This window comes from Muntiacus reevesi, chromosome 20 (assembly GCF_963930625.1).
Source record: "Muntiacus reevesi chromosome 20, mMunRee1.1, whole genome shotgun sequence".
NCBI classification, from domain to species: Eukaryota; Metazoa; Chordata; class Mammalia; order Artiodactyla; family Cervidae; genus Muntiacus; species Muntiacus reevesi.
Genome location: NC_089268.1, coordinates 22,022,856 through 22,036,186, shown reverse-complemented (window position 1 = coordinate 22,036,186; position 13,331 = coordinate 22,022,856). Strand labels below are relative to the sequence as shown.

The following is a 13,331-nucleotide window of genomic DNA, read 5'->3' as shown; positions in this document are numbered from 1 at the left end:
CATCTAGATCTATTCCTTGTTTCCCAATTTACGGTTTCATTTTGCATAACACACTTTGAACAAAAGCAAGAAGAAAGACTTTTTTCTATTCCCTTCCACTTCCAGCGGATGTTTTCTGTGATGTGGTTTAAGAAGACTCTGCCTTACCCCCAGGTAGCCCTGAGGATGCAGGTGGGGCTGGCAGTGTTTAGTAACAAGATCGATATTTCTCCCTGGGCTTGTCCAGTCAGTGCCTCAGATGAAACTGAGGGGACCTGGAGGGTGGTTTATTTATAGTCCTTGGTCCATGAGCCTGGGTTTTGGCATCAGAAGGCACTGGATAGGACCCCTGGCTCTGACACTAGCTGAGTGACCAGGGCTGTTTCACTTCAATTTTGTCTGTCTCTGTTTTCTCACTTGTCTCCCGAGTTCATTAAGACTAGGAATAAAGTATATAAAATGCCTGACCTACTGAAGGTGTTCTACATAGCACAGTTACAGTCATGATGTATTTACTTAGCCCTTCCATAAGCATAAGGTACTTCTCCAAAAGGCTGTGAATTAACTACAAATTTGGCTATTGAATCATAGTTCTCAGATTTCGATCGACATTTTGCAGTGTATTCTCAAAGAAAAACACTGCTGCTGAGACTTGATAAAACCCACTTAAAATTTAAAAGAGACCATTCTGCCTGTGTACTTTTCCATTGGTCCAAACTTAAAAGAGTGAGGGAGAGTTTTTTCTCTGGTCCACTCTAATCTGCTATCATTCTGCACCACATTTGTATATCAAGGGACTCAATTTTATATATTTAAGACGTCCAAATGCCTTCATCTTTCTATACTAGCAGTGTAGTGTTTCTTCATTATTGAAATAAACATTCATCAGGTGAATCTTTTATCTAAGTGACTGGATAAAAGTTCATTGGTGCTAATTGACTCTGAAGATAGTCTTTAAAGCTCCTAGTATATATTTTTTTAATTTATTTTTAATTGAAGGATGATTGCTTTACAATCTTGGTGTATTTTTAACTTCTTTGAAATGTGGAAGTTCAGAAAAAAAGATTTACTAATAGAGGCAGGAGTAAACGTTCAAAGGCACACACAGTGTCTTGTGACTTTCTGAAAAACCATCTCAATTAAATATGGTTCACAATTAAAACAAGGCTTTGAGTAGCTGGATTTGGGAAAGAAAAGGGAGATGCTTGACCTCCAATTAAATAAAATGACTGCAGTTCAAACACAGGGACTCAGGAGGCAAAACATTGTGCTTCCTTGGAGTGTCAGCTTTAAGGAAAGAACTGTTAGGGCAAGCAGCAGATTGAAGAAGGATTTAGATACTTGGGAATAAGTCACTGGATCACCTTGATATTGCCTCCAAAAAAGAGAAAATATAATTGATGCAGTGATAGGATTTGGTTAAATGGAATATTTAATAATGTGGAAGGATGATCATGAGGTATTGTTAAGGGTTCAAAAGAAGGTTTCTCATTAGGAAAAACAAATATAAACATAGGAAAACAAAAAAGCATAGATGCTAATATTATGCTATTAAATTTAGGAGGTAGAATTAGAATTGATTTTTAAAATTATTTTTTATAACGAAAGTATTATTTTGTGATTTAAAACATTTTTTAAAATGACAGCTGAAAGGACCCACAAGAAAGATAGGTAGGGCTTTATTTTACTGTGCTAACTTGAAAAAGGGAACTATCCTTGTTTTAACTGAGGAAGAGCCGACAGTGGTTTATGTGCCAATCCATTCTTTCTTGGGAGGACTGGCTGAGGTTTGCAATGTTGGGTCAGATTTGCCTAAAACTTTTTTCATTTTTGGTTTCTGCACATCTGTCTCCTCTTTCTCTGTGTCCACTCAGCAATCATTTAGACTTTGTTCCTAGTATTTAAGGTACTTTCTTTTTGGGGGTGGTAATGATGGTAGTGGAGTGTCGTCTACACCGAGTGACCTTAGCAAGTGACCTTGGTATGTTTCTTTGATGGTTCCATTGAGTTCCATCAATGGAGCACTTGCTTTGTTCCAGGCTCTGTCCTAGGTCCTGGGAAAGGTGGGCCCAAAGATGCAGACTCCATGGAGGAGACTGCATGTCAAGGCGAATAGTTTTTTCCTTGTTCATATCTCCTCCATATATAAAAAATATTCTAGTATCTGTTTTTTATTGTTTATTTTTTAAGAGACAGTAGCACCAAAGCATTCTGTAGTTTTCTCCTTGGTTCTAGTGTGGCCCGCATTTTAGGATGGAGGCTGAGAAGGCCGAAGCTTCTTGTTCCATGTTTTAATTATGTCCATCATTGTCTGGCAGTGTTGTGGGCCCAGCTCTGATTTAATTTTAATAGCCAGTGAGCATGGATTTCTGGTTGCCAGCTCTTATTAATGGTGCAGCTTGTTCCTAGTTTATCTCTGAGATTTGTGGAGTCAAACGAGAGAATCAGAGAACACAGGGGGCCTAATTGAGACTTAGTTTTTCCATTTTCTGGTGGATTTGTATTCTGTGTGTATGGTGGTGCTGCTGGCGATTTGAGATTTTGCCCCAGGAGTTAATGGGCTCTTAATGTGTAAAAACGACTCTCTGTGTCGTGTTTAAAATGGTTAATGTTTTTTTCCTGTTTAGGAGCCTGAGAACACCTGTGTTATGTTCCACTCAGAGGATTGGCCCTGGTGTTCCTTTCGGTTACCTCTGTCAGGAGCAGCTGGTCCATTATTAACCTTGGTGGCCTGTTAGCCATTTTTGTATTAAACACATCCAGAGTCTGACTTTAAAACAAAATTATGCATTAACAAATTATAAGTACAATTTACTTTATGGTGTACTGTTCTTTGAATCTTTTTAAAGACCATTTTTTAGAGCAGTTTTAGGTTTAAAACAAAATTGAGAGGAAAGTTACATGCACCGCCTCCCCCTCATTCACCGTCATCGGTATCAGTCAAAAGAGAGGTATCAGGGGTATCAGTCAAAAGAGTTTTTACCAAGAGGGAACCTATAATGACATATCATAATCACCCAAAGTCCATAGTTTACCTTAGAGTTCACTCTTGGTGCTGTTCGTGTCCTGTGGGTTTGTGTAAATGATGCATGTCCATTAAATACAGAATATTTTCACTGGCCAAAAAATTCTCTGTGGTTTACCCATTTCTCTCTTCCCCACTACCCACACCTCCCCCCCATCAACCACTAACCTTTTTCAGTGTCTCTTACAGTTTCACCTTTTTCAGAATGTCGTGTAGTTGGAATCATGGAGTGTTTTGTCTTTTCAGATTGACTTCTTTCACTCCGTCATCTGCATTTAAGCTTCCTCCATGTCTATTTATGACTTGATAGCGGATTTGTTTTTAGTGCTGTTTCATTGTCTGGATGTATCACAGTTTATTTATTCATTCACTTGCCTGACTCTTTCCTTCTCTGAAATGTGGCCTGAGTTTCTCAGTATGCTCTTCTTTCAAGTTCAATATCAAAATGGACCCTAGCCTTCCAGAATCATCTTTATTCTTTCCTTCCCAGGCGTGAACTTTGAGAGAAGCAGCAAAGGACAGTAGTTGGAAATTACTGAACTCCTTATAAAACAAAACAAAAGCCTAATACAACTTTCCAAAATTGTATGTTGTCTTTTTCATCCTTTTCCTTTTTCTTTTCCCTCTGGCTTATAAAGAAAGCCTTTTGTAAGTAAACATATTGAAGATTTTAAAAAATCTATTCTAACAGTTTTGTTGTTTAGAAAATTTCAGTGTGGTAACATTTTTTAATGTAATTTTAAAATGCTTTCTTTACTCATATATCTGGGTTTAAATGTACCATCTTATTATTTTTTATCTTTGTCTTATCTGTTCTCTTCTCCCTTTCTTGTTAATAAGGTGTTTTTATTATTCTACTTTCCCTCTCATAATTTCTTAGGTACACATTTTTTTTGCTTTACTTTTCATGGATACCCCAGAGATTACAACACACAGTTAAATTATGAACTATTTTATAAATGTGTACTTTTTATTATTTTTCGGACAACACAACAGCCTTGAATGACTTTAAACATATTTATCCTTCTCTTGTATTGTGTTTTTGTTGTCATGCATTTTATTTTTTTAAGTTAGTAATAATTTTTATTGGAGTATAGTTGTTTTTCAGTGTTGCGTTTGTTTCTGCTATGCAGCAAAATGAATCAGCTATACATATGCATATATCCCTTCTTTTTTGGATTTCTTCCCCATTTGAGTCACACAGATCCCTGAGTAGAGTTCCCTATGCTACACAGTAGTTTTGGATTAGTTGTCTATTTTAATACATAGTATCGATAGTGTATGGGTTTCCCTGGTGGCTCAGTGGTAAAGAATCCCATCTTCCAATACAAGAAATACAGACTCATTGGTCTTTGCATCAGGAGGATCCTCTGGAGAAGGAAATGGCAACCTTACTCCAGTATTCTTGCCTGAGAAATCTCATGGACAGAGGTGCCTGGTAGGCCACAGTCTAGGGGGTCACGAAGAATCAGACACAACTCAAGCAACTAAACAACATCAGTAGTGTATATATTTCAATCCCAGTCTCCCAGTCTGTCCCCGTGGTATCCATATGTCTGTTCTCTATGCCTTTGTCTCTATTTCTGCTTTGCAAATATGTTCATCTGTATGATTTTTCTGGGTATCATAGATAAGTGATATTATATATTTGTTTTTCTCTTTCTGACTTACTGTCATACATTTTAACACTACACATTTGTTAGCCTCCCAAAGGCATAATTATTATAATTCTACATGGTCACACTCCATGTAGATTTACCTGCTTATTGATTTTTTTCTGTTGCTCATTCCCCATGTCTGCCTGAGATCCTTTTTCTTTGGCCTAAAGAATACTTAGTGTTGGTTTCCAGCAATAAACTCTGTCTTTCTTCATCAGGAAAAGGCCCACTGACAAAAATAAATTGCATTATTTGGGCTTTGTTTTTGAAGGCGAGCTGGAAAATGGAACTTAAGCTTGACAGTTCTTTTTCCTTCAGTACGTTCTAGCCCGAGTTTAAGTTTCCCCTGCTAAATAGCAAGGGAGAGGATGCAATTTTAATTTTAAATCTGTATTATATAACAGATTGCATGGGCATATTATGCCAGGCACTTTGGGCAATGCAAAGACAAGGAAGACAGAGACATTGCTGTCAGAAAAACCTACTGTTGAAGGGAAGAAAGGTGAACATCTTTTATCTAAGGGAGTGAACCCAGGAGGGAGGGAGGAGGGAATTGGTGAGTGTGCAGTTTATCAACGTAAAGGCGCCAAGTCAGGATGTCAGTGTGAAGAGTGTACCGGGTTAAATTCCTGTCCCGGCAATGTATCACTGGTCAAATACTTGGCATCACTGACTTGGTTTTTTCATGAGAAAATGGGAAACCCTTAATGCCTGTCCTCTGAGCTGTTGTGAAATTAGGTGAGTGTGACCCAGAGAAAGCCTTTGGTGAATGTTACCATGAATCACTGCAATTATTCCCAGGCTCTCTTAGAGGCAAGAGAGATGGAAGAATGTTCTTGACTAGCTCCAACTTACATATCAATAGATTCTTTAAATCCTGGACACCAAGGGTTACTCCTTGTCGGATAGGGAGAGATGGCCAAGTTCAAGACTGCTTGATGGGTAGACGGTTGAGCATGAGGGTTGCCATCTGCGTTCAGTACCCAAGAACTGGAAATTCCAGCTAGTTGTAAATATTTATTGTTTAACTGTCTGAGTGAGTGTTCCTAGGCTGGCAGGAATGTTTTCTCCAGTGAAGAAACAAAGGGGATGGTGTATGTAGACAAGGCCTGCTCTTTCAAGGGCTGTCAGAAAAAGGATACAAAATTGAGCAACTGGATTTCTAGGTTTCCTTTTTTGTTGTTGCTGGTGTTTCTCACCACGGCCACCCCGCCCGGCTCTTTTTATATTCAAATAGGCTTACCCAGTGTACTTGTTTTTCTTTCTTTCCCCTCTCATCTTGGACTTGCTTCTTTCTCTATAGGAAACCTTAGGCAAATGATTTCTCTGACTCCTATTTTTCTATTTAAAATGGGAATTCAAATGGTGTTTTTTTTTTTTTTTATAGATTAAATGAGATAATGGCTTGTTAAACTATGGGATGTAAAAAAGTAGGGTGTGAAAGTGATGCTTACCAGCTAGGTTCAGAAGTCGTGGTGATTTGAATTTGCCAGCCTTCCTTTAGAGTTTCGTTTTGAGAAAGGGAGGAAAAAGGAGTTTTATGTACATTTAAAACTGGTAAACAAGGTCCTATCATGTAGCACAGGGAACTATTAATATATTCAATATCTTGTAATAAACCATAACGGAAAAGAATATGAGAAAGGATGTATCTGTGTAACTGAATCTCTTTGCTGTACATCGGAAATCAACCTAACGTTGTAAATCAACTGCATTTCAATAAAAAAGGATAATCATATTAAAAACAACCACAATCATTTAAAATAGTATAAAGGATCACTTTAGCTGCCTGCTTCGACCGGAGATTCACAAATATAAGGAGTTGGTGTTGATCAGGCAGAGGGTTTGGGGTGTCTCAGCCATCTCTCCCTCCTTTCATGAGATTAGCTAGGTTAAAACCATAATGTAATGTACCAATTGGTGAATCTGAAACCAGTATTGTTGTGGTTAATGTCTACACAGAAGAATGATTCTTTGTTAGAAATTCTTAATCCTTTCGGATTAATTCTTTCCAGAAACCATGCTGGTGACCTCGGTCCCGAGGACAGAGTTCTCTCTCTCTCAGCCATAGTGGACTCTGTGTTGGAGACTGAGTGATTTTGCTCTGCATAACCCACTGGGAGCATCTTCACCGTGAGATGATGAGCCCTGGCCTTCTGTCTGTGAGGACAGTACCACTGCTTCTGCTGAAAAGGGAACTGTAGTTACTGATTTTTTTTTTATCAGTTACAGGATGCAGCTGTCTTGATCTCCGTTGTCTGAGAGCAGCTCTTTTCGGAAATTTAATATAGTGAGGGCGAATGCAGGCAAATACCAGCTGTACCTTTAACTGTTGACTTTTTGTCTTTTCAGATTTGTCCTTAACTTGCCAGTTGACCGTCTCTTAGAAAACAGGGATTACTGTCCTAAGGCCTTGAGATGTTAGCTAAACTGGCACGTATCAAGCCCCTGACTTCTGCTGTGTGGCCACTGCGTGGAGGGTCATTTCAGGTCAAGTTACTTAATTTGCAGAGTGTGGCTGTGGGTTCTGGGGAACTTGCAGCATGGTGAGAAGGGGACGCTAAAGGCATTGCTGACACAGTAGGCCAGATGCTTTGAGCGATGGTCGTGTTTAAGGTGGTGGTTGTGTACAAAGGAGCCAGGCCTATGAAGAAGCCTTTAGACATTTGATGACATTTCAGGCCATTCTACTTATTGTCATACTCCATGGTTTCATTCAGTTAGTCAACAATCTTTCGTTGAGCAGCAGCTGTGTGCCTTGTACTATGTGAAGAAGAAAGGGGTGCTCCTTTCAACAGCTCACTCACTGAGATGGAGACACGTGTGCAAATAATGACAATTTAGTGGGATAGGCAAATGTTATAATAGAAATGTGCATGAGGAATTATAGCATCAGAAGATACAGGTACTCAACCCACCACAATATACCTAGAAAATAAAAACAGATGTATATATTTCTCTTTGAAAGTTTTTTTTTTTTTTAAAGACAGACTCTAATTTCTTTCAAGATTATATTTTGGTCTTCTTGTCCAAGACTTTCTCATGAGGTTTCTGCCCAGGGAGCCCCATCTGTTTTTTTACACTAAGGTCTTCCTAAACTTTTGACTCTACGAAGAACATGTATTTTACTTAAACACTTTTTTCATTTGGTTCAGTAGCAAGCTTATCAGAACGTTCATTGTTCTGTTATAGGAAAGGTACGAGAATGAGGCTTCAATGTCTCACTTCACATCAAGTGCAGGAGTTGGAACTTTGAATCTCTAAGAACTAGTAAAAGGAGCTGACATGACCAACAATTAGAGCTTTTCTTATAAACATCTGGTGAAATAGCATGTAAATAGTAGAGATGTTTGTACATGCCCAGTCCTTGACATCTACTAGTGAGGCTCAATACGTCTTAGCTACTGTTGTATGTGTTGGAATTTGAATTCCATATACTCCTTTTTTGACTCAAGCAGTAACACTCTATTTTCTGTAAATGCATGTTATGGAGAAAGAGAACCAGTATTTGCCGCATATCTGCTGGGTCCCAAACACTGTCTAGGTGCTTTGCATCTGCTTTTATCTAGCAAGCTTCATGGCCCTATGAGAAACAGGTATTAGAATTAACACATATTTCTGTGTTTTGTTGAAAACTGTGTCAGCCGTGTATGTACCATTATTGTAGTTACCATTAAGAAAGCAATGAAAACATCGTGAATTATAGCTGTTAGATACAGCCCAATTCCAGATATGTTAAAGCATTTAAAGAGTACAGGTGATAGAGAGAAAAGTCTGGGAAACAGATTCTTGGGATCTTGGGACTGGGTATACCCTCCTCCCCTAACACACACATACTTATACATGGTTTATTTATTTATTTTTTAGTAGCGTTTACCTTTTTATTAATGAATTTTTTTTGTTTGGTTGTGCCACGTGGCATGCAAGATCTTAGTTCCCCAACCAGGGATTGAACCTGTGCTCCCTGCAGTAGAAGCGCAGAGTCCTATCCACTGGACTGCCGGGGAAGTCCCTTTAGTAGCCTTTAAAGATGGGATGGTTTGACACAAGCAATTTATTTAGCAAACATTAAAGGAACACCCATTTTGTTTCAATGTCTGTACTGGGCACGGGAGATACTAAATGAAAACACACATCATATACAATGGAATACCACTCAGCCATTAAAAAAAAGAATGAAATTTTGCCATTTGCAGCAATGTGGATGGACTTGGAGGGTGTTACGCTTAGTGAAATAAGTCAGACAGAGAAAGACAAACACTATATAAATCACCTATATGTGGAATCTAAAAAATATACCAAACAAGTGAATACAACAAAAAGGAATCAGACTCACAGATAATAGAGAACAAACTAGCGGTTTGGGAGGGAAGCAGGGAGGAGCAAAATAGAGACGGGGAGAGGGAGGTAAAACTATTGGGTGTAAGATAGGCTAAAAGGATATATTGTACAACACGGGGAATATAGCCGATATTTTGTAATAACTGTAAATGAAAAGTGACCTTTCAAAATTATATAGAAAAACAAAGAAAACACACACACACCAAAACACACAGAAACAGAATCATCGCTCACGATGCCGGCATTTTACAGGAGGGATGCATGTGTGAGCCAGATGTTGGAACATCCTCTGTAAAATGGCCATACAGAGGACTTGAAATGGGCTTTTCTTTTTTTCTTGGGACAGTGTCTCTACATTGAGAAAAGACTGAGTCTATCAGTGGATGATAGAGATGGGGAGTGGGAGGTAAAATTGTTTTCTGCCCCTTTAATCCACATCCTTACTGGCTTCCTCAAAAAGTGCATTCGAGAGAAACAGAATCAATATTGTGAAAAGAAGCTTGTTTTCTCCATGAATTACCAGTACGAGATGTCGTATTTTGTTTTTTTAAAGACAAAACTCATATTCAGACAGAGTTTAATATCTTTCAGTTTTGGCCTGGCTTCTCCATCCTATGTTCATGAGACTTGTCTCTTCATCTGTTATAACCCAAGTGCCAAAAGCATAAACACTTACTGTTAAGGAACTATATTTCAGTCAGCAGTAGGCTTTATTGTACACTAGTTAATTTCATCGTTTTGATCACTTGTTTGTGTGTGCTCAGGCGCTTCAGTTGTATCCAACTCTGTGCAACCCTATGGGCTATAGCTCGCCAGGCTCCTCTGAATATGGGATTCTCCAGGCAAGAATACTGGAGTGCGTTGCCACACCTTTCTCCAGAGGATCTTCCCAACGCAGGCATCGAACCCGAGTTTCTTTTGTCTCTTGCATTGGCAGGGGGGTTCTTTACCACTAGCACCGTCTGGTAATTGCTTATTCCTCACCATTTCCTTGGCAGAGAGACAGCTGTCATTTCTGATTTCCCCATTAATCTTTTTTTTTTTTTTTTTACAGAAGAAACTTTGATTTATCCACAATTTGGGCTGAGTCAGGGGCAGGCTGAAACAACCAACCATTAAAATGACTTAGGGGAAAAAAAATAAAATGGCTTAGGGAAAAAAAGTACTAGGGAAAGAGATGGAGGAAGTGTTTTGTTTTTATAATCACTTATTCACACAATAAGTAAGTGTCTTTTTAGAATGATATAAAACACAGAAACCATACAAGGAAAGTTCAACTGCATAATATGTATATAAGCCAGAAAACGCCATATACAAACCAAAGACAAAATAATAACTGGGAAAGTTGTTTGCAATATAGGGTTAATTTCCTTTAATAATGAAGAATTTTTGCAAATTAATTAAGAAACCAACCATCCAAAAGAAAAATGGATGATTTGTGAACAAGACCGTGCACAGAAAAGAAATCCTGAAGGCAGAGCCTTCAGGTATGGTGATTTTTTTTTAACCTTGCTCAAAATAGAAAAATTCACATTGAAACCTGCACTGAGATGCAATGTTAACCTCTTAGATTGGCAAAGAGGGAAAGGTATAACTCCATTCTTGTGTTGTGAAGGGAATAGAGAAGGTGGAACAGTATCCATTTCGAATGGGTGTGCACATGAGCCCGCCCCATTGGAGGGCCATCTGGCATGTACCAAAGTACATGTGTTTTGACCTATGTACAGTCCACTCCTAGGAATACATCTGACATACATTCTTTTTAAAAATTTACTTTATTGAGGTATATTGTAAATCAATGTTCCATTAATTTGTATTGTACAACAAAGTGTTTCAGTTATATATATATATACATATATATATATATATATACATTCTTTTTCATATTCTTTCCCATTATGGTTTATCACAGGATATTAAGTATAGTTCCCTGTGCTATACAGTAGGACCTTGTTGTTTGCCCATTTTCTATGTAGTAGCTTGCATCTGCTAATCCCAACCCCCCAGTCCACCCCTCCTCCACCTCATCCTACGTATGTTCTTACATACATCCTACATATGTGCAGAATGGTGCAGGTAAATTATTCATTGTAGCATCACTTGCTAATAACAAAAAGGTAGAAGCAACACAAATGCCCTTCAATAGAGAACTGGTTATGTAAGCTATGGAACATCCATACAGTGGAACAGGACACATTTATCAAAACCAGTGAGTCAGCTCTTTATGTGCTAACTTCAAGAAACATTTTTAAACAAAAAAAGTGCAAGGTACAGAACAGTATGAATGTAAACTCTGCCACCATATTGTAAAAAAAATTTGTAAAGGATGAAAGAGAAGGTCTGGAATAGAGTGGAGAATATATGTACCTACTAAATTGGTGTAAGTGTAGACTGTTCTGGAAGAATACATGGGGCGTTGGTAACAGTTAACACTGGAAGGAAAATGAGAAGCTGACATTATTGATTAGTGAGGGGAAAGTATTTTCAAAGTTCTCTTTTGTACCTGTGGCATTGTGTACCACGTATAGTCTAATTCTAATGGCATAAATTCAACTAAGATTTTTATTAAATGACACTAATTTAATCAGATTCGGGAAGTTCAGAAAATTTGAGTCAGAAGAAAGATCAGCTTGAGCCTTCTTATTTCAAGGTCATGTGTTTTTGTGAAATTATTTTCTATCCACACTTCTAAAAAAAAAACATTTTAAAGCCTTTATTTGGCATCATGTAGACTATTTCATTATAACATTTGTTAACTTCAAGACAAATGTTAAAATAACTCACTGGCAGCTACAAAAGGCCCTTTGGAACAATACGTCAGTCTCTGGTTGGGTGGATCAGTACCATAAGATTGCCTGCCTGCATGCATGCTAAATTGCTTCAGTCGTCTGTCCCCCACCAGGCTCCTCTGTCCATGGGATGCTCCAAGCAAGAATATTGGAGTGGGTTGCCATGCCCTCCTCCAGGCAATCTTCCTGACCCAGGGATCAAACCCGCATCTCTTACCTCTCCTGCATTGGCAGGTGGGTTCTTTACCACTAGCGCCACCTGGGGGGCTTCCCTCGTGGCTCAAATGGCAGAAAACTGCCTGCAATGTGGGAGACCAGGGTTCAATTCCTGGGAAGATTCCCTGAAGGAGGGTGTGGCAACCCACACCAGTATTCTTGCCTAGAGAATCCCCATGGACAGAGGAGCCTGTGGGTTACAGTCCAAGGGGTCGCAGAGTCGAACATCACTAAGCATGCCACCTGGAAAGGCTACCGTGGGATTAATGCACCCCAATTAAAGGGTCAAAGCTACTGTACAATAAGTCTCCATACATGTTTTAAATAACAGGTACCTGGCAAACTTTAAATTCACAGGACCTCCTTTTATATAGTTGGATACTTCTGTTTTGTCTTAAGGCAAGGTTATGATTCTTGCAATCGTATTTTTTCGTGATTAGAATTGTCCAAAGGCTTTTTTGTGTGTGTGTGTGTGGGAAAGGCTTACTAATGAGCAATAGGTCTCACTGAGTGAGGTTTAGGGAAACCTGTCATTTCCAACAGGGCCAACTCCTCCTGTAATGACGGGGCTGAGCGGTCAGGCTGGGCGGTGTGTTTGATTGTGAGCTGACTCCAGCTCTGAACTCAGGGAGCCCCCTGACTTACTCTCCTCACTTCCTTTTTTTGAGAAAGCCGGTTGGTGAGTCAGCTCAGGCTTGATGTCAGCAGGCTGGACAGCTCGCAGACACACACGCGCTCCACAGCTGGGCGGCCACGCCCTCCTCTCCTCCCTCCAGAGCCAGCTGGTTCTTACCAGTTCTGGCAGCTTTATACCGCATTGCTCGTGGCTTCCTGTGGCTGTTACCCTGAGCACCCAATTCTTAAGTTCTCTTGCTTAAGGCAAGGATTAGCTAGCAACCACACCTTGGCTTAAATGTGGGTGGTTTTTTAGCCCTTGGGATTCAGTTTTAAAATGAACTCTTAAGATCAGAATTAGCAAATGGCATGTATATATAAGACTATATATATAGATGGCTTCCCTGGTCCGTGGCTCAGTTGGTAAAGACTGCCTGCAGTGCAGGAGACCTGGGTTCGATCCCTGGGTCAGGAAGATCCCCTGGAGAAGGAAATGGCAACCTACTCCAGTATTCTTGCCTGGAAAATCCTATGGATAGGGGAGCCTGGCAGGCTTCAGTCCATGGGGTTGCAAGAGTCAGACTCAGCAATTAAACCACCACATATAAGACCATAGCAACTGCCTTGACTGGGGCTTGAGATGCTTAAAGGAGAAACTCACCATGACCAGCTTACCTGTTGTTGCTCAGTGGGTAAGCCGTGTCTTTC

General features: G+C 39.4%; 1 protein-coding gene across 1 annotated transcript in view; it reads left to right on the top strand.

Moving 5' to 3' along the window:
• TNFRSF21 (TNF receptor superfamily member 21) overlaps positions 1 to 13,331 on the top strand; it is a 62,760-nt gene that overhangs the window by 36,348 nt on the left and 13,081 nt on the right. The window lies entirely within an intron of this gene.